Genomic DNA, 23,036 nt, shown 5'->3' with positions numbered 1-23,036 from the left:
CTATGGGTTGACTGTCAAGAAGGTAAGTATTCTTCCTATGGTTTGTTTTTTGAAAAGTCTCACTCTATTTCTAGTCCGTACAGGTATGAGGTCTCATATGGGCACAATCTTAACTCTAGTTAGTATGAATACCCTTATTATATCTGGAATGAAAGCGAAGTGAGACAACTACCTCAAGAGGAAAATGGTAGTTTAGAAGAGCTTATGTATAAGTTCATGAATAGTGTTGAAGAGAGATTTATACAAAATAATGAAGCCATCAAGAACCTAACAACGCAAGTTGGTCAAATAGTAAGTATACTTTCAGAAAGCTCATTACGTTGTGATGGTGAATATATTGAGGAGATACCCTATGAGAATGAGCCTACCTAAGATGGTGAGCATCCACAGAGAGAACTTTCCACTGCGCAAGAACACTCTGATTCAATTGAGATGACTGAAGATGAGGCTTTGGTTGATTGTGAAGCATTAAAAGAAGAGTTCAAACCCACATCTACCCTCCCACATTTACAATCTTTAGTAGAAGAGAATGAGGAACAAATGGTCTTGTACATACCACGGGAATATTCACATGACCTTTCTTCTTTGTTTTCTTATTCTAACCTTGATCATGTGGATTTTATTTTTGGGGATTTACATAAATATGCATGGTTTGATCCTGTGAAAGAATGCAGAAACAAGTTGAGGATGATCCTACAAGAATAATCCATCGCTCAAAATGAGGCCAAAAAGAAAGAAAAGAGCGGGGCTTGCAGATATCCTTAGAGGAATTTGGCCTGATGAGCTCCATAAAGAATCCCAAGGAGCGAAAACGAGAAATGAATTCAGAATTAGAGTTGGAGTTTATAAGTCCTCGAAAACAAAAAACAAATTCAGGGGAGTTTTCTTTACCTTTTACTTTTTAGTTGTGTGCTATGGGGACATGCCACAACTTAAAGTGTGGGGTGGGGGATATTTGTATGTACGTATGTATGTTTATTATTTTTCTTTTTGTTAGTTGTAGGAGTTAGAGATAGAAAAAGTTTAGAAAACAAATAACATAGAAATTTTAAAGTTTTTGATTTTTCCCGATGATGGATATCATCGACTGGTTTCTTGTGTCACGGTTCTTTGTGTCACAGTTCTTTTTTAAGGGTTTTGCTTGAACCAGGTGTAGTTAGTTCTTCTTTTGTTAGGAATAGAGAAGTCTTGTGCTATGATGTTAAATGAAGATGACTTTTCTTGACTTTGTTGTGCCTTAAGATTAAGTAGTAAGTTCCTTAGTTGTGATGCCTAGGCTCAGTTCTTGACTCATGTATAAGTGCCTTAAATTGGTTGATTGTGACTTTTCTTAACTGCTTTGACTAGAGAGTCGGGATAGATCTGATCCTGAGTGAGTTATGTGTCAATGTGTGAGTGAGGTTTTGTTGGTATCCTTTGCATGTCAGTTGATGTCTAGAACTTGCCCCGTGTGTTTATAAAGAGAAATAGCAGTCTAGGAAGTGATATAGGCATTTCTTTGTTGAGCCAATTATATGTTTTTACCCACCTAATTAATGTATATCTTAGTTAGCCTTTTTGAGCAGGTAATCCTATTGTCTTTGGAAACCACATTACAAGCATGACCCATATTGTATGAATTGACTATCTATTTGAACTTTTTACCTCTCGTGATCACTTGATTTTGTATGAGCTTGTAAAAGCTAAGTGGAGGTATGGTCAGGTTTTTGAGTGGAACTATTGAAAAAGGAGGAAGGTGCACTGTTTGAAAATTTGTGAGAGCCACTTGTAAGGAATTGAAAGAAAAAAAATGAAGTTGCTCGAAAAAAAATCAGAACTTTAAAAAAAAAAAATAGTTTGTGTATGTATTAGGAAAAAAATCAATTCCTTGCTAGTGATAGTTCTCATCTTATTTGTTCTTAAAAAAATTGGGAGGTTGGTGCTATTAGATTGTGAAGGTTGAGATTTGGTTCAACACAAGTGTGGGGTTTGAATTGTTAATGTATATGTATTAAAGTTCTTAGGGAGGTGTAGTCACTTTGTCCAAATTATATCCTACCTGTACCACAACTTACATTACAACCAAAATTAAGTCCTACTTGATCTTTGACTAAGTGAGCTCAATTAGTAGAGTATTACGCTACGGGCAAGCCTATGGTATGTCTTTTATAGCACATGAATTTTAATTCTGAGAGTGAGTGAATTGTTTCTATCTTGAGTTCCTACTTGTTCTTAAATTTTGTTGTGTGTGGAACTACTCTCTATTGTTATGTGAGGGCACTTGATTCATGAAGGAAAGGTAATGTCGTTGACCTTTGTATTAGAGTAAGTGAGTGGGTTGTGAAAAATATGTGGTGCTTTTGAGTCAAATTTGAGGCGATGATGTTACGGTATTGTGGTTAGTTTATTTTAAATAGTCTTAGTATGATGAGTTAGGAGAGTTGTTTAAAAAAGGTAGTGTCTGTAATGACCCGGCCGGTCGTTTTGAATATTATAACTCCATTCTCCTATTGACTACTCAATTTATGCTATATAGTTATTTTATGACTTATTGGGTTAGTTGGTTCGGGTCCGGAAGGAATTCGGAATGAAATGAGACACTTAGTATCATAATTGAAAATTTAAGTTAAAATAATTGGACCGAATATGGACCTATATGTAAACGACCTCGGATTTGAATTTTTATGATTCTAATAGCTCCGTATGGTGATTTTGGGCTTAGGAGCGTGTCCAGAATATTTTTTGGAGGTCCGCAGAGAAATTAGGCTTGAAATGGCGAAAGTTGAATTTTTGGGAAGTTTGACTGGGGGGTTGACTTTTTGATATCAGGGTCGAAATCCTATTCTGAAAAATTGAGTACCTCCGTTATGTCATTTGTGACCTGTGTGCAAAATTTGAGGTCAATCGGACGTGATTTGATAGGTTTTGGCGTTGTTTGTAGAAATGGAAAGTTTCAAAGTTCATTAGGCTTGAATCTATGTTTGATTCATGTTTTTAGTGTTGTTGGATTTGATTTGAAGACTCGACTAAGTTTGTATGATGTTTTAGGACTTGTTGATATATTTGGTTGAGGTCCCGAGGGCCTCGGGTGAGTTTCGGATGGTTAACGAATCAAAAACTAGACAAAAATAGCTGCTGCAATTTTTGTCCCCCAGAAATCGAGCCCAGAATCTGCCAAAATTGAGCCTAGAATCGAGCCCAGAATCTGCCAAAATTGAGCCCAGAATCGAGTCCAGAAATCAAGCCCAGATGCGAGCCCAGATCGAGCCGAGGGTCGAGGGCCACAATCGAAGCCATGATCGAGCTCAGGGTCGAGGGCCACGATCAAAGCCATGATCGAGCCCAGGGTCGAGGGCCACGATTGAAAGCAGGGTCAGAGACCAGGGTCGAAGACGTGATCGAAGGCCAGGGTCAGAGACAAGGGTCGGAGACATGATCCAAGGCCAGGGTCGAGGGCCATGATCAAGGACCAGGATAGAAGCCACGATCGAGTCCCAGGATCGAGGCCCAAGATCGAGGACCTCGATCGAAGGCCAAGATCGAGGCAGAATCGAGGCTATCTGGACAGAATTATACAAACAGAGACTTCGTCCCATTCGCCATTTTTGACAAATTGGAGCTTGAAGAGAGGCAATTTTTGGTAGATTTTCAAGAAAAACTTGAGGTAAGTCCCTTCTGATCATTTCTACTCCATAATATTGAATTATCATTGAATAATCCGACTAGATTACGTGATTTTGAGGTCTAAATCAGAGATTGGAACTTATAATTTTGGAAATAAGATTTGTAGATTTGAGGGTTGAGTTAAGGTCAGATTTTGGTAAAATTAGTATGGGTGGACTCGTGGTTGAATGGGCTTTTGGATTTTGTAACTTTTGTCGGGTTCCGAGACGTGGGCCCCACGGGCGATTTTTGAGCTAAATTTCAGATTTTTATGGAAAATTAGCATTTTCTTATGGAATTAATTTCAATGAATTTTATTGACTGAAAAGAATTATTTATGGCTAGATTCGAGGCATTTGGAGACCAATTCACGAGGAAAGGACATTGCAGAATAAGAATTTCACGGCTTGAGGTAAGTAACAGTTATAAATCTGGTCCTGAGGGTATGAAACCTCGGATTTGTATCATGTGATTATTTTAGAGGTGATGCACATGCTAGGTCACGGGCGTGCGGGCGTGCACCGAGGGGATTGTGACTTGGTCCGTCCCGTGAAACTGTAAAGTTGAATAATTTGTTGTTAGCTACATGCTCTTTATGTGTTAAAGAAATTTGACTATAAATCAGGTTAGAAATCATGCTTAGGCTATGTGATAGTACTGTTAGGACCCACAGAGGGCACGTACTTTTTGAATTATTTGCTAATTTCTATCTTGTGCTCAGTCATGATTTTACTTGCGTATCATACCTCAGTCTTTCTTGATATTTGTTGATGCATTATGTTATCTTTGTTTGGGCTGATCTTTGTGATTTCGGAGAGCCCGAGAGACTAGAGAGGTTGAGGACTGAGTAAGGCCGAGGGCCTGTGGGTGAGGTAAGGATATTATGGCACGTGAGTTATCCGTGCAGGATATTATAGCACGTGAGTTGTCCGTGCAGCACGTGAGTTGTCCGTGCAGATTATGGCGCTTGGGCTGTAGGAGCCCCTCCGGAGTCTGTACACCCCCAGTGAATGCGGGTACCCATTGAGTGTGAGTGCTGAGGGATGAGAGCCGAGTGATGAGTTGAGTGATTGTTGCCTGAGAGGATGTACTTGCTTTGCATTTGTTGTTGCACTTGGTTGTTATCTGTCATTGTTGTGAAATCTCTGAACGATTTTATATCCGGATTACATGAAATTGAACTGTATAAAATTGATTTGACTTAAACTGCCGGATTTGAAAGCATGTATATTCTTTGCTGAATTACTGAAAGTGAACTATAACTGTGTAGCTCGTCATTATCTTCAGTTCTTTAGTTATTATTGTTACTTGCTGAGTTGGTTGTACTCATACTACACCTTGCACTTCGTGTGCAGATCCAGGTATTCCCGGACATAGCGGGTGTTGATCCTTTTGCGCAGTTGAATTTCAGGAGATTTTGAGGTAGCTGCCGTGTTCCGCAGACCTTGTCTCTCCTTCTCTATCTCCTTGTTTACTGTATTTGGTCTCAGACTATTATAGACAATATTTTCCAGACTTGTATTCATATTAGATGCTCATGTACTCAGTGACACCAGGTTTTGGGGAGTGTTCGTGTCAGTAATTGTGGAATTTTTTATTGTATTAAATTATTGTTTAAGAGAAATTGTGGTTTATTGATATTATCGGCTTGCCTAGTATCAATATAGGCGCCATCACGACATGTTGGGATTTTGGGTCGTGAAAAGTTGGTATAAGAGCCTAGGTTACATAGGTCTCACGAGTCATGAGTAGGTTTAGTAGAGTCTTGCGGATCGGTACGGAGATGTATATACTTATCTTCTAGAGGTTGCAGAACCCTTAGGAAATTTTCACTTTCTTGTATTCTGTCATGCGAATTGGTTGATTCCGGAAACTAAATTTTTGCTATTCTATTCTCTCACAGATGGTGAGGACACGTACTACCGGATCAGACGGTCAACCACTAGTGCCACCAGTTAGGGCCACGAGAGGCCGGGGCCGTGGTAGAGGTTGAGGCCGAGGTAGAGGTCGAGGTATAGCTCGTACCACAGTTAGACTAGCACCTGTAGTACTACCAGTTGCTCCATCTCAGGAGCAGTTTCCAGATATAGTTGAGCCGACGGGATCAACTCAGGCACCAGTTATGCCCATTGAGATTCCAGGCCTTCAGGAGACTTTGGCCCAGATATTGGCAGCCTGCACTGGTCTTGCTCAGGTGGTTTCAACTCAGGCCGCACCTGCCACTTCTCAGGCCGGGGGAGGTACTCATACCCCCGTTGCCCATACTCTAGACCATGTAGTACAGGGACTTCAAATACCGAGGGCACTACCAGCCCAGCTGGTTGTAGCTGCTCAGGCCCCGGTAGTTCTTGTTATGGTAGATGATGAGCAGAGGAGACTTGAGAGATTTGAGAGGCTTCGACCTCCACCATTTAGCGGTACCGAGTTAGAGGATGCCCAGGGTTTTCTGGATAAGTGTCAGTGAATGCTTCGGACAGCAGGTATTCTAGAGACCGGTAGGGTCTCATTCACTACTTTTCAGTTTTCTAGGGCTGCCTTCAGATGGTGGGAGTCTTACGAGAGGTGTAAGCCGGTCGATGCAGCACCCCTTACATGGTAGCAGTTCTCCGGTCTATTCCTGGAGAAGTTTGTGCCACAGTCCCACAGAGAGGAGCTGCGTAGGCAGTTTGAGCAGCTTCGTCAGGGTGATATGTCTGTGACACAATATGAGATGAGATTTTTAGAATTGGCCCGTCATGCTATCTGGTGGATTTCCACAGACAGGGAAAGGATTAGTAGATTCATAGATGGCCTCACTTTTTAGCTGTGATTACTCATGACTAGAGAGAGAGTGTTTGGTGCTACTTTCAATGAGGTGGTTGACATTGCTCGTCAGATTGAGATGGTTCATAGCGAGGAGCGAGTTGAGAGGGAGGCTAAGAGGCATCGTGGTTCCGGTGAGTTCATCGGTGTTTCTTCAGGGGGTCAGTTTTACCGCGGTAGGGGCCGTTCTTACAGACACGCACAGGCGGGTCGTCCAGTTCATCATGGTGCATCAGCTAGCCACAGTTCTTATAGTGCTCACTCAGGCCAGTCTTCATTCAGTGCACTACCAGCGCAGAGTTCTCATCATGACTCGTCTGCTCAGGCTTCTACAGGTAATTCTTCGGGTTATCAGGAGCAGCAGTTCCGTCATAGGAGGGATTGTTTCGAGTGCGGAGAATTAGGCCATTTCAAGAGAGATTGTCCTAGGCAGTTGAGTGGGGCTCCACAGCAGAGTCCTCGACCAACGACACCAGCACCAGCAATTACACCACCCGCCCAGCCAGCTTGGGATGGGGGTCTGCCAGCTAGGGGTCGCCCTAGAGGGGAAGGCCGGTCAGGTGGCGAGCATGCTCGATTCTATACTTTTCCTGCCAGGCCAGATGTTGTTGCCTCAGACGCAGTGATTACAGGTATTGTTTCAGTGAGCCACAGGGAGGCTTCTATATTATTTGACCCTGGTTCCACTTATTCATATGTATCATCGTATTTTACTCATTACCTGGATATGCCCTGTGAGTCCTTAGTTTCACTTGTTTGTGTATCTACACCAGTGGGCGATATTATTACTGTGGATCGTGTGTATCGGTCGTGTGTGGTAACTATTAGGGAATTGGAGACTAGAGTTGATCTCTTATTACTCGGTATGGTTGATTTTGATGTAATCCTGGGTATGGATTAGTTGTCTTCATGTCATGCTATTCTAGACTGTCACGCAAAAATCGTGACGTTGACGATGCCGGGGTTGCCAAAGGTTGAATGGAGAGGTTCTCTAAATTTTGTTCCTAGCAGGGTAATTTCTTATTTGAAGGCCCAACGTATGGTTGGAAAGGTATGTCTATCATATTTGGCCTTTGTGAGAGATGTTGATGCAGATTCTCCTATTATTGATTCAATACCAGTCGTGCGAGACTTTCCGGATGTATTTCCTGTAGACCTGCCGGGTATGCCACCCGATAGGGATATTGATTTCGGTATTGACTTGGTGCAGGGCACTCAGCCTATTTCTATTCCTCCGTATCGTATGGCACTAACCGATTTAAAAGAATTGAAAGAACAACTTCAGGAACTCCTTAAAAAGGGTTTTATTAGGCCTAGTATATCACCTTGGGGTGCACCGATTCTGTTTGTGAAAAAGAAAGATGGTACTATGCGGATGTGCATCGATTATAGGCAGTTGAACAAAGTTACAATCAAAAATAAATATCCCTTGCCACGTATTGATGATTTATTTGACCAGCTTCAGGGAGTGAGGGTGTTCTCCAAAATTGATTTGAGATCTGGGTATCACCAGTTGAAAATTCGGGATTCGGATATTTTGAAGACGGCATTCAGAACTCGTTATGGCCACTATGAATTTCTTGTGATGTCTTTTGGGCTAACCAATGCCCCAGCAGCATTTATGCATTTGATGAATAGTTTATTCCAGCCATAACTTGATTTATTTGTAGTGGTATTTATTGATGATATTCTGGTGTACTCACGTAGCCAGGAGGAGCATGCACAACACTTGGGTATTGTATTACAGAGGTTTAGAGAGGAGAGACTTTATGCTAAATTCTCTAAGTGCGAGTTCTGACTTAGTTCGGTGGCTTTCTTGGGACATATAGTGTCCACTGAAGGAATTAAGGTGGATCCAAAGAAAATAGAGGCAGTTCAGAATTGGCCCGGGCCCTCCTCAGTTACTGAGATTCAAAGTTTTCTCGGCTTGGCCGGTTATTATCGTTGTTTCGTGGAGAGTTTCTCGTCTATTGCATCACCTATGACTAAATTGACCCAGAAAGGTGCTCCGTTCAAGTGGTCAGATGAATGTGAAGAAAGCTTTCAGAAGCTCAAGGTAGCTTTGACTACAACTCCAGTATTGGTGTTGCCTACAGGTCCAGAGTCTTATATTGTGTATTGTGATGCGTCGCATATTGGTCTCGACGCAGTGCTAATGCAAGATGGTAGGGTGATTGCCTATGCATCCAGACAGTTAAAGGTACATGAGAAGAATTATCCAGTCCACGATCTTGAGTTAGCAACTATTGTTCATGCCTTGAAAATTTCGCGGCATTACTTGTACGGTGTCCAGTGTAAGGTATATACAGATCATCGGAGTCTAACTTGCCGATGCCTTGAGTCATAAGGCGGAAAGTTTGGGCAACTTAGCATATTTACCGGTAGTAGAGAGGCCTTTAGCATTGGATGTTCAGGCTTTGGCCAACCAGTTTGTTAGATTGGATGTTTTCGAGCCGAATCGAGTTTTGGCTTGTGTGGTTTCTTGGTCTTCGTTATATGATCGCATCAGAGAGCGCCAGTATGATGATTCACATTTGCTTGTCCTTAAGGACACGGTTCAACACGGTGATGCCAAGGAAGTCACTATTGGAGATGAAGGTGTCGATCTATGGTTGGTTGGTTTGAGCCGGGTGAGGCTAGTCTATTGGGTACTGACTTGGTTCAGGATGCTTTAGAGAAGGTCAAAGTGATTCAGGAACGGCTTCGCACGACACGGTCTAGACAGAAGAGTTATGCCGACAGGAAGGTGCGTGATGTTGTTCACATGGTTGGGGAGAAGGTTCTACTCAAGATTTCACCCATGAAGGGTGTGTTGAGGTTCGGTAAGAAAGGCAAGTTGAGCCCTCGGTATATTGGGCCTTTTGAGATACTTAAGAAAATTAGAGAGGTGGCTTATGAACTTGCTTTGCCACCCAGTCTATCAGGTGTTCATCCAGTGTTCCATGTATCCATGCTCCAAAAGTATGTCGGGGATCCGTCTCATATTATGTATTTCAGTACAGTACAGCTGGGCGATAATTTGACTGACAATGTGGAGCCGGTGGCTATTTTAGACCGACAGGTTCGAAAGTTGAGGTCAAAATGTATAGCATCAGTGAAGGTGCAGTGGAGAGGCCAGTCAGCCGGAGAAGCTACTTGGAAGATTGAGCAGGAGATGCAGAGCAAATATCCACACTTATTTGAGACTCCAGGTATTGTTCTAAACCCGTTCGAGGACGAACTTTTGTTTAAGAGGGGGAGAATGTAACGACCCGGCCGGTCATTTTGAGTGTTATAACCCCATTCCCCCATTTACTGCTAAATTTATGCTATATATTTGTTTTATGACTTACCGGGTTAGTTGGTTCGGGTCCGGAAGGAATTCGGAATGAAATGAGACACTTAGTCTCATAATTGAAAATTTAAGTTAGAAAAATGGACTGAATATAGACCTATATGTAAACGACCTCGGATTTGAATTTTTATGATTGCAATAGCTCCGTATGGTGATTTTAGGCTTAAGAGCATGTCCGGAATATTTTTTGGAGGTCCGTAGTGCAATTAGGCTTGAAATGCCGAAAGTTGAATTTTTGGGAAGTTTGACCGGGGGTTGACTTTTTGATATCGGGGTCGAAATCTAATTCTGAAAAATTGAGTACCTCCGTTATGTCATTTATGACTTGTGTACAAAATTTGAGGTCAATCGGACGTGATTTGATAGGTTTCGGTGTTGTTTGTAGAAATGGAAAGTTTCAAAGTTCATTAGGCTTGAATTTATGTTTGATTCGTGTTTCTAGTGTTGTTGGATGTGATTTGAAGACTCGACTAAGTTCGTATGATGTTTTAGGACTTGTTGGTATATTTGGTTGAGGTCCCGAGGGCCTCGGGTGAGTTTCGGATGGTTAACGGATCAAAAACTAGACAAATATTGCTGCTGCAATTTCCTTCTGCTGAAATTTTTGTCCCCCAGAAATCGAGCCCAGAATCTGCCAAAAGCGAGCCCAGAAATCGATCCCAGATCGAGCCAAGGGTCGAGGGCCACAATCGAAGCCATGATCGAGCCCAGAGTCGAGGGCCATGATCGAGCCCATGGTTGAGGGCCACGATTGAAAGCAGGGTCGGAGACCAGGGTCGAAGACGTGATCTAAGGCCAGGGTCGATGGCCATGATCGAGGACCGAGATAAAAGCCAGGATCGAGGACCTCGATCGAAGGCCAAGATCGAGGCAGAATCGAGGCTATCTAGGCAGAATTATAAAAACAGAGACTTCATCCCATTCGCCATTTTTGACAAATTGGAGCTTGAGGAGAGGCGATTTTTGGTAGATTTTCAAGGAAACCTTGAGATAAGTCCCTTGTGATCATTTCTACTCCATAATATTGAATTATCATTGAATAATCCGATAGATTACGTGATTTTGAGGTGTAAATCGGAGATTGGAACTTAGAAATTTGGAAATAAGATTTGTAGATTTGAGGGTTTAGTTGAGGTCGAATTTTTGTAAAATTGGTATGGGTAGACTCATGGTTGAATGGGCTTTCGAATTTTGTAACTTTTATCGGGTTCCGAGACATGAGCCCCACGGGCGATTTTTGAGCTAAATTTCGGATTTTTATGGAAAATTAGCATTTTCTTATGGAATTAATTCCAATGAATTTTATTGACTGAAATGAATTATTTATGGCTAGATTAGAGGCGTTTGGAGACCAATTCACGAGGAAAGGACATTGCAGAATAAGAATTTCACGGCTTGAGGTAAGTAACAGTTATAAATCTGGTCCTGAGGGTATGAAACCTCGGATTTGTGTCATGTGATTATTTTAGAGGTGATGCACATACTAGGTTACGGGCGTGCGGGCATGCACCGAGGGGATTGTGACTTGGTCCGTCCCGTGAAACTGTAAAGTTGAATAATTTGTTGTTAGCTACATGCTCTCTATGTGTTAAAGAAATTTGACTATAAATTAGGTTAGAAATCATGCTTAGGCTATGTGATAGTACTGTTAGGACCCACAGAGGGCACGTACTTTTTGAATTATTTGCTAATTTCTATCTTGTGCTCAGTCATGATTTTACTTGCGTATCATACCTCAGTCTTTCTTGATATTTGTTGATGCATTATGTTATCTTTGTTTGGGCTGATCTTTGTGATTTCGGAGAGCCCGAGAGACTAGAGAGGTTGAGGACTGAGTAAGGCCGAGGGCCTGTGGGTGAGGTAAGGATATTATGGCACGTGAGTTATCCGTGCAGGATATTATAGCACGTGAGTTGTCCGTGCAGCACGTGAGTTGTCCGTGCAGCACGTGAGTTGTCCGTGCAGATTATGGCGCTTGGGCTGTAGGAGCCCCTCCGGAGTCTGTACACCCCCAGTGAATGCGGGTACCCATTGAGTGTGAGTGCTGAGGGATGAGAGCCGAGTGATGAGTTGAGTGATTGTTGCCTGAGAGGATGTACTTGCTTTGCATTTGTTGTTGCACTTGGTTGTTATCTGTCATTGTTGTGAAATCTCTGAACGATTTTATATCCGGATTACATGAAATTGAACTGTATAAAATTGATTTGACTTAAACTGCCGGATTTGAAAGCATGTCTATTCTTTGCTGAATTACTGAAAGTGAACTATAACTGTGTAGCTCGTCATTATCTTCAGTTCTTTAGTTATTATTGTTACTTACTGAGTTGGTTGTACTCATACTACACCTTGCACTTTGTGTACAGATTCAGGTGTTCCTGGACATAGCGGGTGTTGATCCTTTTACGCAGTTGAATTTCAGGAGATTTTGAGGTAGCTGTCGTGTTTCGCAGACCTTGTCTCTCCTTCTCTATCTCCTTGTTTACTGTATTTGGTCTCAGACTATTATAGACCATATTTTTCAGACTTGTATTCATATTAGATGCTCATGTACTCAGTTACACCAGGTTTTGGGGAGTGTCCGTGTCAGTAATTGTGGAATTTTGTAATGTATTAAATTATTGTGTTTTCAAACTTAAGAGAAATTGTGGTTTATCGATATTATCGGCTTGCCTGGTATCAAGATCGTCCTCATGACAGGTTTGGATTTTGGGTCGTGACAGTGTCTATATAAAAGTTTAGTTTTATTGATCGAGAGAGAGCAATGGTTTAAGTGTGGCGTGTTGATGGTAGGCTATAATTTTGTATTTTGGTCGCTTATTGCACTCTAATTCACTGCACTTTACTTGTGTTGAGCTTTAATTGGTAGTGTTCTGCACTTATTGTGTGGTTTATGCCTTGTAGGAGTGATTCTTGAGTTATGTAGATATGGTAGAGCTAATTCGAGCTATTTGGAGCTTTGAAATCTGAGTAAAAGCCCGAGAAATTAAGACGAAATTGAGTTCAGGGGTCGAGTACTGCGTATGTATATAAAAAGTGAAAGAAGAATGCTCAAGGCCATGTAAATGGCCTATCACAACTTGTTGGAAGACGTGCACCGTGAAGTGGCTAGCCAAGATTCTCATAAGATGTTAAGGGATTGAATCCTCTAAATTGAGACATGCAAGTGACGTGTGCACATGAAGTGGCTGCCTAATTCATCACACAAGACAAAATAGTAGCAGAATTGAATTGAATTGAAATGCGGCGCGCCTGTGCAATTTTCCAGAACAATTGTCCTATTTCGGCTAGGAAAAGGTGATTTCGTCTGGGTCGGACCCCACTTGGTATAAATACATGGGAAAATATTATTTTCAGAACTTTTGACATACTTTCGACCTAAGGAGGCTAAGGAGGAGTTGGAAGAACACAAGCACAAGTATTTCATCATTCATTCCTCACTCAAGACCCGAGTTTGGATCGAATCTATGTTTTTCTATATTTTAATTATATTTATGATGAATTTCTCCATGTATATGGAGTAGTTCCATTTAGGGTTTGATGGATTTGTTGTATTGATGATTGTTTGTGGATTATAACTCTAGTTTTATGTATTGAATCGTTTTGGATGATTTAATTGTTGCATCTATATTCACTAGTTCATGTAATCAAGAGAGGCATAACTTGTGATATCTTTGCATTATTTTGTTGGTTGAATTCATTAATTCTTCTTAGTAATCGAAATAGGATAGTTGAATCATTGATTAAACCTAATTAGGAGAATAATCGAAAGAGATTTTCCTAAAGACCAATCCACTACGTATTCTGGTATGTCTTCACGTACTGAAATTGGTTCATCTTGTGAGGTTAATACTTAATCGAAAGAGGAGTTTTTGCTGAACATTTGAACTAATAATTGAGTGAAACATTCTAGCACATATAATACACGTATTAGTTATACTTCATATCCCAAAAAGAAAATTAAATGTTATCAAAAGTGGAGAGCAAAATTGTTTTGACATACCATCGAATTCGCATTTTGTTATCAGAAATAAAAACTTCAAGCTTGCATGATCGTTAACCAATTATGAAAAAAATATCATGGTGATCATGATTCAATATAACATGAAAAGAATTGAAAGTACACACTGATTATTTGAGAGGCTTCTAGCAAAATATTTATGTTCCGACAAACAGTGCATTGTAATTTTTCAAGACACTTCTACGTAGTTTCTTTCTCCTAATGAGGCGAAGACATTTAGTCTGAGTTAAGTTCAATTTTTTGTTCTTTTAATTCAAGGATAATTTTTGTACTTCATTCCTACTCTAGTTATGATAAAGAGAAGAGGATATGTAGCCTAGTATCTGCTTATGAATTATGATCCATGTTGAAAAAATTCTTAAAACACTTTAAATAAAATAAATATAAATTTATGATTATATATCTAATTTTAAAATATTTATTTGAATTATAAAATAGAACTTAAATTATTTAAATATAAATACTTTCAGGTGTATATAAAAATGAATATGAATATTAATATAAAAATAATTGTGAATATGAATTATATATTGTCTAAAATTTGTTGTTATTACTCTAATTAATATTTTAGAAAATAATATGTATACATTTTCTACAAACATATAACTAAATACTACTTTATTGCAAATACATGAGGAAAACACCCTAGAGTCTTTGCACCATCTACAGATATTGTAATTAGATGATCTAAGGTGCATAAAAAAAGTAAGTACCTGAACCTTGCAAACAATCTAATTTATTCAGAGAGTTTCTATGAAGAGGTTGTCTTCTTAAATTCACTTTTGGATCATATCTTATGTGAGATCGAGTAACATGAGATAGCTAAACTGTCTAACAAAGGTGTTGGATGTGTCATTTCAAGTAGAATGAACATTGTCTAATGGCCTCTAATTGTGATTTTGTTTGAGTTCAATTGCAAACCTAAGAATGGATCGCTTAGACACTCCAGGCTTTGTTAGTGGAGGTAGACTTTTGTTCATTGGTTGATAGTTAGTTTCACTTAAAAACTCTAGCAAAAAGTAGCGACGATTGCAAACCAAATGGAATAGAAAATTGGAATGATTTCAGTTATATTAGTAGCTAATCTGAAGGGTTACATCCCTTCAAGCAATATATTATTTGTTTGTTTTAATAAATAAGATAGTAGGAAAGCTATTATGGTAATTTAACTTTTCAGTTTAAGACATCCCACTTTTATAATATACTAGTTTCTATGAACGTGCGCTGCACGTTTTATAATTGGCATATAGATATTTATTCGATTATTTATATAAGGAACAACAAACATAATTAATGTATATATACATGTATATGCAAGAGAAAAAATGTTTAAAGTGTGAAAAATGCAACAGTCATTAAAACTCTAAAAATTGATGTTATTACCTGACTGCTTTTTCTTTATATTATTTTTTCTTTTAAAAAAAAAAAAAAGACAAAACGGGAGTTTAGCATACCATGTAAATTTAAAATTATTGAACATTATTTGAAAATACATGAATAATCAATTTAGTTAAGTTACTTAGATAATATTATATGTACTTATAGTTTTTCCATATGCAGTGTGACCATATCTTACTTAAGATTTTCTCGTAGATGAAGTTTTTGGTTTATATTGTCCTCTGATTCCTTGGCTACTCGGTCATGATTAGAACTTTTTTGTTAATATTGATATCTCTCTTGAAAGTGTAACATATAATTGTTTGTGTGATAAAACGTGTTGTGGCAAATATAGTGTAACACTTGGGATTGTTTGCCTTTGCGCTTTATTTTCTTAGCAAACAATAGCGTACTCGAAATAATTTTAAACAAATTTAAAAGGATATCCTTCGCTTTCTTGAGGCAAAGGTTGAATTTTGGGGACAATCACATGCTTAAAAGCACATTAACCCATCATGATTTTTGCATGTATGCCGTTATATTATTAAAATTTTTATGTACCATATTTGTATCATTACATGAGTCGTTTAACGGATCTAAATTTCTCAATAGCATGATGGTCGGATTTTTCTTCAGAACTCACTTGTATACGAAGGAATATCAGTTTTAACTTTATTTATTATATGCATACATGATACCAACATCTACATATATAAGAGACGATAAACTTGACAATGAACTTGTGTGGTTAATATATTTAAGTATTCTTACTGGTAATAATTATTTTGGTATCATCTTTTGTTGAGTCAAACACTACTAAAAATCTACTAAAAACCGATCAAAAATCGTCCAGGTTGGACGGAAATTGGGAAAAAAAAACTAAATACCGACCAACGTTGATCGGTAAATTGGTCAACGAATTGATACAGCTGGTCAGACAAGAAAATTTTGGATTACCGACCAATGTTGGTCGGTAATCTGGATCTAATTTTTTAAATTTTAATAATTATTTTATTATTTAAAATATTTTATAATATTTAAGAATTTATATTTAAAATTACCGACCAACTTTGGTCGGTAATTGTTATTTTCTGCAAAATAACCGACCAAAGTTGGTCGGTTATTACGTCAACATTGGTCAAACTTTTGAATTACTTTTATATTTACTATCTAAATAATATAAATGTAATTCGTTAACACTTTTGTAATACAAATAATGGATACACTAACATATACTATATATAACATGCTATTTGTAAATTGATTCATCGACTTATAACTTACTTAGATGCATCGATGAATATTAAAAATAAAACGTTTGACCTATATCGACTAATAGTAAAAACAAAATATCTCGACCTATATCGATTAATCTAGCTATGCCATGCATTATTAGTGATGAATCAATGAAAAATAAAAGAATTAATACTAAATATCTTTGACATATATATATATATATATATATATATATCACAAATTAAATAAATGAAAGAAGCTATTAGTATTAAGTAAACGAGTTAAATTAATAGGTCAAACATGGTCAAACTTTAACAAACTATATATATACACACTAACATATACTATAACAAGCTATATATATAGTTAAAGTATTACAGTGAAGTGTGTTTGTGTGTGTGTGTGTGTGTGTGTGTATATATATATATATGTGTGTGTGTGTGTATATATATATATATATATAAGAACACGAAGCGCTAGGACCACAGGGTCGGGTTCTTTTAGGGATAGACTTGGGAAGATACTAATTAGTATATATACTTTATCATCAAATATATCTATTTGTAAATTGATTCATTGACTTATAACTTACTTAGATGTATCGATGAATATTAATCGATGATTCATCAAAATGTCTCGACCTATATATCGATTAATCTATGTCATGCATTATTAGTAATGAACGAATGAAAAAAGAAGTTATTAGCATCAATTACAATATAGTGTATGTGTGTGTGAGAGAAATTACTCACATACTTAATTATAACTTAAAAAATTTACTTAGATAGATACTATTATAATTTATTAAAATTAAATAGTTAATATAATTATTTATAAAGATTATGCTTATAGTGTATAATTATTTATAATAATTGCATAGTTAAATAAAATAAATGCTTGTAGTTTATAATATATTTTTTTATAGTTTATAATATTTTAAGAAAAAAAACAAAAAAAAAGAATTTAATTTTTTTTTAAAAAAACCGACCAAAGTTGGTCGGTTTTTGGTCAAACGGTCAATACTTAATGTACCGACCAAAATTACCGACCAACTTTGGTCGGTAATTCTGAAATCAGAATTGAAAAATGAGGGAACCCCCATTTCTCTCTTATTTTCCCCTCTCCTTCTCTATTTCCCTTACTCAAAATCTTCCCCTCTCCTTCTCTATTTCCCTCACATAAATTTCATTCCCCACCCCGCGTCGCCACCGCCCAGCCCTCGCCGTCGCCACTGCCACTGCCGCCCCTCTCCTTCTCCATCTCCTAAAAATTCTAGGTTTGTATTACAACCCATTTGTTTATTATTTCTAGGTTTTGTTAATTAGTTATGAATTAGTTTCAATTGATTAGTGTTTCATTTATTTGAATATTGTATTTTATTGAGGATTAGGGTTTAGGTCTTGTTTTAATTAGTTTTGTTAATTAGTTTTATTAACTAATTAGTTTTGTTAATTAGTCAATTAGTTATGAATTAGTTTTAATTGATGAGTGTTTTAATTTTAAGTTTGTATTGTCTTGAATAGTTTAGTTAGAATTGAATTATTAACTTTGTATTGTCATGAATAGTTTAGTTAGAATCTAGGGTTTACGATTTGTTCTTGTGAATCGAACTTTTAGGGTATGGGTTGAATTTCTTTAGTTTAGTTAGTTTATGTTTAAACTCGTAGGATATGAATTGAAATTTTAGTTTTTAGGATTTGTTCTTGTGAATTGAACTTTTAGGATATGAATTGAACTTTTAAGATATGAATTGGACCTTTTGGATATGAATTGAACTTTTAGGATATAAATTGGTGTAATTAGGAAAAAATAATTATCTTGAATTAACTAAAAAAGATATAATTAATTTATAATTATAGAATAAATTAATTTGTTCTTGTGAATCGAACTTTTAGGGTATGGGTTGAATTTCTTTAGTTTAGTTAGTTTATGTTTAAACTCGTAGGATATGAATTGAAATTTTAGTTTTTAGGATTTGTTCTTGTGAATTGAACTTTTAGGATATGAATTGAACTTTTAAGATATGAATTGGACCTTTTGGATATGAATTAAACTTTTAGGATATAAATTGGTGTAATTAGGAGCCAATTATTATCTTGAATTAACTAAAAAAGATATAATTAATTTATAATTGTAGAATAAATTAATTTGTTCTTGTTTTATTTGTATAGATGGAACATCGTACTTTGATCTACAATAGGAATTATCCTAATCGGCGGGGATTGCGGAAGGATTTTGTAGAAGGGGTTGATGACTTTATTAGACATGCAATGTCACTTCCACCATACCAAAGTGAAGGAGTAATTAGGTGCCCTTGTGTCAGGTGCGATTGTATGAAGTTTAAAAAATCGGAGGAAGTTAAGCTTCATCTTTATAGGAAGGGGTTTATAGAGAATTACTTTGTGTGGACTAATCATGGAGAGATCGATGGTAGCCGTGGGATATTTCATAACATGGTGGTTGGTGAAAGTAGTAGGTCGGTGAAGAATACAAATCTTGATTCTAGAATTCAGGATATGGTTGCGGATGCTTTTGGGATGCACTTCGGGGGTGAGCCCAATGAAAATGTTGAACAAACTCCTAATGATGACGCAAAACATTTTTATGAACAATTAGAGGAAGCTAGTCGTCCACTACGTGAAGGAAGTTCGCACTCTGAGCTGTCTGTTTCAGTTAACTAAGTATCAAATCTAATTGGAATATTTCTCAAGCAGCCATGGACTCTTTCATTGACCTTGTGAGTGAACTAGTTGACCCTAATATCAACTTACCTGGTGATTTCTATAAGGCAAAGATATTGGTTTCTAAGTTAGGACTTTCGTCAATGAGAATTGATTATTGTGAAGATGGTTGCATGTTATATTATAAAGATGATGCAACTTTAGACAGTTGTAAATTTTGCGAAAAGCCTCGTTTCAAGAGGCTTTCCAGCGGGAATATGGTCGCTGTCAAGGCGATGCATTATTTACCTCTTATACCTAGGATAAAGAGGTTATATGCATCGATGAGTTCTGCTTCTCATATGAGATGGCACTTTGAAAATAGAAGACCACCTGGTGTTATGTGTCATCCTTCAGATGGAGAAGCTTGGAAGCACTTTGATAGGACATATCCAGATTTTGCTAGTGAACCAAGGAACATTCGGTTAGGTGTGTGTGCGGATGGCTTCACGCCTTTTTCTATATCTGCGACACCATATTCATGTTGGCCTGTCTTTCTTACACCTTATAATCTACCACCTAAGTTGTGTATGACTAGTCCATATATATTCTTAAATTTTATTATCCCCGGTCCACGTAATCCGAAAAGTTTGATTGATGTATATTTGCAACCTTTGATTGATGAGCTAAAACAATTGTGGTATGATGGTGTTGAAACATATGACATATCAACCAAGCAGAATTTCAATTTGCGTGCTAATTTAATGTGGACTATTAATGATTTTTCTGCGTATGGAATGTTGTCTGGGTGGATGACTGCTGGGAAACTAGCTTGTCCTTACTGCATGGAAAATAGTAAAGCGTTCACTTTGAAACATGGCCGAAAGCAATCATGGTTTGATTGTCACCGTCAATTCTTGCCTGATGATCATGAGTTTAGAAGGATGAAAAATGCATTCAAAAAGAATAAAGTGGAATATGATTCTCCACCTCCGATACTTTCAGGTGAGGAAATTTGGGAGAGGGTCCAGAACTTCAGTAAAGTTACTGAGGCTCCACCTTATAGATTCCCCGGATATGGTGTTAATCATAATTGGATGAAACAGAGTATATTTTGTGAGTTGCCTTATTGGAAGGATAATCTTCTCCGACACAACCTTGATGTCATGCATATTGAGAAGAATTATTTTGATAATTTGTTCAACACAGTGATGGATGTTAAATGTAAGACAAAAGATAACCCGAAGGCTAGAATGGACTTACAAGAATATTGCAGGCGGCCTGAATTATACTTGCAGACAACAAATAATGGTAAGGTGTTCAAGCCCAAAGCAAGTTACACATTCACTTTGGAGGAAAGACGAAAAATTTGTGATTGGGTTACGAAATTGAAGATGCCTGAGAGTTATGCGTCGAATCTTGGGAAAAAAGTAGATATGGAGGTAGGGAAGTTGAGCCATTTGAAAAGTCATGACTGCCATGTTTTCATGGAGACCTTAGTGCTTATTGCATTTTGTGGTTTGCCTGAAAGAATCTGGAAACCCATCACAGAGATTAGTTTATTTTTCAAAGACTTGTGTTCTACCACATTAAGGGAAGAAAACTTACTTCGGATGGATCAAAACATCCGTGTAATTTCTAGTAAGATGGAAAAAATATTCCCATGTGGTTTCTTTGATGTGATGGAACATCTTCCAATACACCTTGTACACGAGGCACGACTTGGAGGGCCTGTTCAATGCAGATGGATGTATCCCTTTGAGAGGTAATATTATAAGTTTGATGTAATATTCTATTTTATTTGAATGTTCTTGGCTTACATGAGATTATATAGGACAATTAGCAAATGCAAATAATTTGTTAAGCAGAGGAATAAGATTGAAGGATCTATATGCGAAGCCTATCTTGCAAAGGAAACTGCACATTTTTGTTCTTATTATTTTGAGAGTAACGTGCCATGTTCTAGGAATAGGCCCAATAGGCACACGGTCGAATGTGTGAATGATCCATTATATCCACCAATGTCCATATTCAATCAACCAGGCCGATGTTCTAAGGATGTTAGAAAGAGAAGTTTGAGTGATATGGAGTACAAGTCAGCTACACTTCATGTGTTGCTAAATTGTCCCGAAGTTGTACCATTTCTCAAGTAAGTATTGATTTATTAGTTATCAAAATGTAAAATTTACTGTGACTACATATTGATGCAACTACTAAAAATATTTGATATGTCACAGTCACTTCGTGGGTCAATTTGGCCATGATGCTGTATATACGAGATTTGATACGTGGTTCAAACAGTTTGTAAGTGTGTGTGTGTGTGTGTGTGTGTATATATATATATATGTAGTGAATGTATAAAAATTGATTCATAAGTTGTGCTAACTTATGAATTTTTTTAACTCTATGTAGGTAAATAATCCAAATAATGGTGTAAATCAATTTTTGAAAGATATATCTTGGGGACCTGGGCTTCAGGTCACAACAATGTCTAAGTACGTAGTGAATGGTTATAAGTTTCATACAGAGGATTGCTCTAAAAATAAAAATAGCAACAACAGCGGGGTGTGGGTTCAAGGTGGTGATGGCAACCAAGTTGGAGATATTGATTATTATGGTGTGGTCAAAGAAATATTACAACTAGAATATACAGGTTGGCCATATAAGAAATTGATACTCTTTAGATGCAAGTGGTTTGACCCAAATCCAACAAGAGGTACAAGAGTACACAACCAATACAACATAATTGAGGTTAATCATACGAGGGAGTATGATCGCTATGATCCTTTCATAATTGCACATAATGTTAGGCAAGTGTATTATGCTCCTTATCCATTGCGGCGGAATAAGTCCGATTGGTGGGTTGTAATAAAAACTAAGCCTGTAGGTAGGGTGGAAGTCGAGAATGTGTTAGATGTTGCATATCAAAACGATATCTCCAATGTTCACCAAATAGTGGACGATCAGTTAGAAAATGATTTGGAACATCCTGAACGCATATTGGAAGAAGTTGATATAAATGAAGTAATAATTATAGAAAATGAGGACGAAGAATCAACTGATGAAGCTCAAACAAGTGAGGACGAAGAATTCTCGGACGAGGAACAATACGTCGATGAGGATTAAAAAGTTGGTTTTTAAAGCACTCTCGTTTTATAGCTAGTTTCTTATATGTTTCAATCTAAATGTGTATTATATTATGCAGATGGCAGGCAAGGGTCAAGGTAACAATGACCCTACTAGTTCTCAGGGTCGAGAAAAGGGTAGGAAGGGAAAGAGGAGGGTAGAAAATAATACTCCCTCTTGTCCACCCTTTTCAGAGATGCCTATGTCTTATCCTCCACCACACGGCTATACTGAGCTGCCACAGCATCACGAGCCGTACACCTTCATTCAGACACCAAGTCTTCCATCACAGGGCCATAGGACTATACGTCCGACATACAGTCCAGCTGCCTCACAGCCATCTGCATCGCAGCCATCTACATCACATCCACATGGATCACATCCCTACATATCACAGCCACATGGATCGCATCCATCCATGTCACAGCCACTCGGGTCACAGCCATCGGTATCACATCCACTTGGGTCGCATCCAGCTATGTCGCAGTCACAGGGATCGCAACCATCTTCATCATCGACTCCATCTATTGCAGGCCTTCGCCTGCGAGGCAGTAGCTCTGACCCGCCTACACCGTCTTCACATGCCTCTGATACACATGCTTCGGATGGTGATGACGAGGTAGTGCATTATGATCGATATGGCAGGATCATCATAGTCCCTGAGGGTGATGGGTAAGTGTTATTCATTATTTTTGCGTCTATTGATTTGTAACATTTTTACTAAGATATTAATGTGTTTTTATTGTTAAATTGCAGGTTCAGGCCGGGTAATAAGACTACGAAGATAATCACCAATGCCATCAGAAAGCTTTATGATGGCCCTTATGCGACTTGGACTGAT

This window comes from Nicotiana tomentosiformis, chromosome 11 (assembly GCF_000390325.3).
Source record: "Nicotiana tomentosiformis chromosome 11, ASM39032v3, whole genome shotgun sequence".
NCBI classification, from domain to species: Eukaryota; Viridiplantae; Streptophyta; class Magnoliopsida; order Solanales; family Solanaceae; genus Nicotiana; species Nicotiana tomentosiformis.
Note: the sequence above shows the minus strand (reverse complement) of the source record.